At 52.3% G+C, this 5,404-nt stretch overlaps 1 pseudogene; it reads left to right on the top strand.

Annotated features, from left to right (window-relative positions):
- The first annotated feature begins 690 nt into the window (after window positions 1-690).
- Window positions 691-4,612, top strand: LOC149808865 (glutamate--tRNA ligase, chloroplastic/mitochondrial-like; annotated as a pseudogene).
- Window positions 4,613-5,404: the final 792 nt, after the last annotated feature.

Below are 5,404 nucleotides of genomic sequence, written 5' to 3'. Positions count from 1 at the left end.
GCAGGAAAACCCATGGATCCAGTCTTCGCACCAGAGCTCTTGCCACACAGACAGCCCCCGCGGCACAGCCACAGCAAACCAGGTAAGGATCACATAGACAACCAGTGCATGCAGTGAACATTTGGTGAGCAGCAAACTGTGTGTTCGTGCGCAACCAGCCAATGTACGTCCACGGCCTTGCACAGAAGTTTCAGCAGAACAAGTCTGTGGTGCCATCCGCCATGACCTCCTCAGGTAGGATTGTACAACAGGTCACGCTGGTTGCACAACGTTGTTTCGGCTTCTTCACAATGATATGAATAAGTAAGAAACAGTGTTTTCGATACCACAGTCGCTCCTGTACAGGCTTGCCCTCAAGGTATCTATACCCTTCTATCGTTATGGGCAGTTCAAGTACATCGGCAGGAGGTAACATAGCAATGCATTGATGGTGTCAGTTCTCCAATCACGCACCTCACCGGTCTGGTGTGTACGCCTGCATGTACAACCAAACAACCTGGGTCAGGCACCGAGAGTTGGAATTTCACTCAGGTCAATGAACTTGTCGCAGCACCATGTGTACCACGTGGCAAAGCGTGTTACTAAATTCTAACTTCGCGTTGCCACAAAGACCGGCGCAATTTGCGCGAGGCCAGGTTATACGGAGATGCGTTCAACGTAGGATCATGCCGATTCACACGCAAGGACGCCATGACGATACGTGGCAAGATAGGATGGGGGGTCGCCAATGGTCGTGGCGCGCGAGTGCAGGAGGTTAAAGTGCGGTTTGCACCATCGCCAACAGGCAACCTTCATGTGGGCGGTGCACGCACAGCGCTTTTTAACTGGCTGTACGCCAAGCGCATGGGCGGCAAGATGGTGCTTCGTGTGGAAGATACGGACGCTGCACGCTCCACTCGGGAGAGTGAGGAGGCGATGCTTCGGGACCATCGACTGGTTGGGCATCACATACGACGAAGGCCCTGCTGTTGGAAGGTGCCAACGGCCCCTACCGACAGTCCGAGCGCAAGGACATCTACATGGCGCAGGCACGTTGCTCCCTTAGTGCTGAGAAATTGAGGGACCAAGAGATTGCTTTCGTGGAGTGCCAATCTATTGAACCAGGCAGGGTGTCCATAGGCTGTGGCTGCTGATCTGATGAAATAGCCTTGTTGAGAGCCACAGTGTTCGTAGACAGGCAGGATCAGAGAGCGCTCAAATGGCAGCACACACATGCAGATCATGAAATGCTTGCAGGTGAACGTTCTCCTTGAGAAGGGCTTGGCGTATCCATGCTTCTGCACGGACAAGGAGCTGGAAGTCATGAAGGCGCAGGCCGAGAAGCTGAGCCTTCCCCCGGTGTACCGAGGCAAGTGGGCCAAGGCCTCAGCTGAGGAGGTCAAGGAGGCCATGGACGCTGGCCTGCCATACTGCTACCGCTACCGCGTCCCTCCCGGCAAGGAGGTATGCACACATGCACCTTCGACGCATATCAACACGGAACAAGCCACCAACCATCCGTCAGTCGTCTGCAGGTGGCTGCACAATCCAATGTCAATGCATGCGAGTACCAGTGCAGGTTGAATGATCAGTGATCCGAAGTACGAAAGCAATTATTGAACATCATTCAGCTCAGTCTCTGACGGGATACCACGAAAGTGTCCCGCCGCTTTGCAAAGGAGCGCTTTGGGCAGTCGGTGATGTTGCCGGCAGCCTGTAATGAAGCATGAAAATTCTTAGTTAAAGGGCAAAACAGTCTTTTTCCAAGCCCTACGCGTAGAAGGAGCAATGGCAATATGAGGAGCAAAATCACTTGCTATCAGCAACAATAAAAACCAAGCATCTTATAACTTTCATGATTTTCTGTACCAGGACGATTAAACAAGTGCGCATCCCTTACATGCCAAGCTCCATTCACTCAAGCATCGCTCATTACACATGTCATATGCACGCACGTGCAGGCCCATCTCTAAGTGCGCCCGGCTTCATCCTACATACGCGTATAACTTAGTAATACGTCATTCTGGCGTATTACTCATACACTCAATAGATGCAGCAAAAAGCTGTCATCCGGAGTCTGGAGTGACAGCCTCGCTTCATGTGTTGGTAAGTAGAATATGTGTAACACTGGATCAGCCGTCATGCTTCTTAGCCAGCTCGTCATGAGCGAGTGCGAGTCCACCTCTCATGGAGATCCTTGCCTGGTACAGGTGGTGGTCCCAGACATGGTTCGAGGCCGCGTTGTCTTCAATACCGATAACTTGGGCGACTTCGTCATTTTGCGCTCCAACGGCCTGCCAGTGTACAACTTCTGTGTGGCAGTGGATGACGCCTTGATGGGCATCACCCACGTGCTGCGAGCGGAGGAGCACCTCCCCAACACGCTCCGACAGCTCCTCATTTACGAAGGCTTGGGCTTCAAGGCTCCCCAATTCGGCCACATGTCTCTCATCCTCGCGCCGGACAAGTCCAAGCTCTCCAAACGACATGGCGCCACCTCTGTGGGCGAGTTCAGGTGCGGCTTGGGATTTTCAATCGTAACGCCCTACTATAACGTATGTCTTGACACCAAAGCATGTATGTACAGTACTTGTGTGGGTGCTGATCAAGCAAAGCTGCAGCCAATATGCTTTCGTACAACCCTACCGATGGCGTGACCTCCGATCCTGACGACGAGTGACTGGATGTCGGAAGCAGGTTGTGATTTGTTTGATGCAGTGAGAGGGTCAGCTTGGACACAGCCGCATCCTGAAAGTTTCGACTAAGTGACTTTGGTGGGGAACCCTTTCTCACCGGGTACACAGAAATGGGGATGGCAATGGATTGAGAGCGAGTGTTGGATGCAATCGCGTTACCGAAAATTTGCATGGTTCACGCAGACTTTTGCGTAATTTGTGGGGTGAAGGTCAGGTGTACCGATACCCCAATTGTTCTGAGCAGGGAGCAGGGCTACCTGAAGGAAGCCATGATGAACTACCTCTCGCTGCTGGGCTGGAACGATGGCAGCGAGAAGGAAATTTACTCTGTGCCCGAGCTGCAGCAGCTATTTAGCATCGAGCGCATTACCAAGTCCCCTGCGGTCTTCGACAAAGTCAAGCTGTCTTGGATGAATGGTCAACACTTGCGCGCCTTGCCTCAGAGGAGGTGCGCTTTTGACGCTTGCACGGATGGTGCTTTCTGAGTTCAATTTGGCCCGAAAAGCAGTACTTCCCAAGAAAGTGAAGCTGTTCTTTGCATGATGGCCAGATACTTCCGACTTTGATAGAACAATAAGGATGACTCAACATGCAACAGATACACAAGCTATGCTCTCCTACAATGTGAGGCTCGTATGTCACCTTGTTACTCTTTCCAAGGCATGGGAACTGCCACTTTGAGGGCATGTACTCATTGTGAAGACGAGTACTTCATTCTCTCTGGCCAGGCAACAAGTCAGGATGAGGGGCTCGAAGGTCCATGAACAAGATTGCTCACGTGCACCCGGAGTGCTTGTGCCAAAAGCTGCGACCTCATACCGACATCTCAGTGCGGCATCATGAGCAAGGCAGGTGGCTCCAGGTAGCAAGGTCGCTCTTGGGGCAAGCAAAAGGCATTCCTGTCCATTCCACCAAATTTCTCGAATTTGCCGCCCTCGGTCTTGAGAGCGAGCGCAAGTGTGCAGATCCAAGCCCTGGTCGGTGCTCATTTGATGGCAAAGGGAGTCGTCACAGACGCATCCACACCATTCATAAAGGGCTGCATCACACTGATGCAAAACGCGATGGAGCTCATCCCAGACAGTGAGCGAGAAATGGAGCGGTTTGTGTCATACCCTCTAGCGGCGACCATTGCGAGCGGAGAAGCTGACAAGATCTTGGAGGACAACTTCAAGGAGATCGCGGAATTTGTGCTGGAGCAGTACGAGAATGGCGCTCTGCAAGAGGTGACGCACTCGTACTCTTATTCTGCGTCTTGTTTGAGTGACGTGCTCGACGGACGCGGCAATATGGCCTAAAGATGTGTACCCATGCGGTGCCTTTAGGCAGTGGGGTATGCGATATAAACGCTGGACGCCAGCAGTTGCATGTGACGTCTGCAACTCGCTTCTCTGTCAGGCATTCGTCGAGGGCATCGGGTCGTCTGTGGGCGTGCAGGCATATGCTTGGGATTCCGGATAGGTCAACGCCTGCTTGCCGGATTTTGCACTCGTTGAGTACCCATGGAGGCGTCCGGTTGACATTCTGCAATCGCTCTATAGGTAGCAGTACGTTACAAGACTGAATGTGACCAAGGATGGGAGGTCTGAGATCACTGCACCTTTTTCAAAATTCAATGCAAACAGCGCGAGGGCCTGCAGTTTTTGCTCGAGCGACAATGCAGGCTGCTGGCAAAGGCTGACGACGAGGTGACTGTGCAGGCAATCACCGCAGGAAGTTTGAAAAAGATGATCAAAGATCTTGGCAAGGCCAAGGCAATCAAGGGCAAACGCTTGTTCATGCCGATTCGACTAGCACTGACAGGGCAAATAGCAGGACCTGACGTGGCGGACCTCATGACTATCCTCAGTCAGGCCAATGGTGAGAGCACGTCCAAGAACTTTGCAGCACTGGACAAGCGTATGGAGCTCCTCAGGGAATGGGTCAGCAGCACGTGAGTATGGCAAATGTGAAATGTTTATCTGCTCTTTTGTATGACGACAACCCTTCAATTTGCACTGGTGTAATATGGCGTATCACCGACGTTACATGTAATTTCGCCAAAGGCATTTCAAAGCCATTCTGCACTGCCCTTGCATTCGGCAGTGTGCTGTTAGCATGAAGCTAAGGTCCCCATGCCGACGGCTGTGCAGATCTGCATGATCATTGTGGCAGCGTTCTGTGTTTGTACAATCATGGAGCACAAATGAAATGTTGAAAGGAGAAAGCCCTTGGGCTTCTTGACATTCTCGACACTTTCAGGATCCCAGTTGGTCCTTTACTCTCCAACGGTGAAGGTTATGACCTCGTGCCCCAAATCACCGGGTACCGGCACGGGGGCCATGGCCATGGCACGCGTGCCACTAGGTATACATGTGTCCCGTCTTCATGGTTTGGTCAGCGTGACGGGATCCTCCAGGGCCGCTGGCGAGGCTGGCGTTCCATTCTGATGCGGACTCCAGGACAATGGTTTTTTTCGGGATGCACACATGCACTCCTTGGCAGGTTGCCTTCAGAACGTGAATGCCAAGGCAGTTGACCCCCAACAGTTGGGCCCCCACCAGGGACCACTGGTGTGGGCAACCCAGCCAGTTCGAATTGAACGGTGCCAGTTGAACGATTTGTGCATGAATGAAGCAGGTGAGTGTGTTTACCATTTGCATAGATTGCAAGGCCTAGAATTGTCTTCACACGTACCCGTACTTTTATTCCAAGCGACAGGGCTGGCAAAACAGGAAAAAACACAGAAA

The sequence above is a fragment of the Nuphar pumila genome, unplaced genomic scaffold (genome assembly GCF_984573655.1).
Source record: "Nuphar pumila unplaced genomic scaffold, dmNupPumi1.hap1.1 HAP1_SCAFFOLD_2073, whole genome shotgun sequence".
Lineage (NCBI taxonomy): Eukaryota > Viridiplantae > Streptophyta > Magnoliopsida > Nymphaeales > Nymphaeaceae > Nuphar > Nuphar pumila.
Note: the sequence above shows the minus strand (reverse complement) of the source record. Positions and strands in the feature narration are given on the sequence as shown.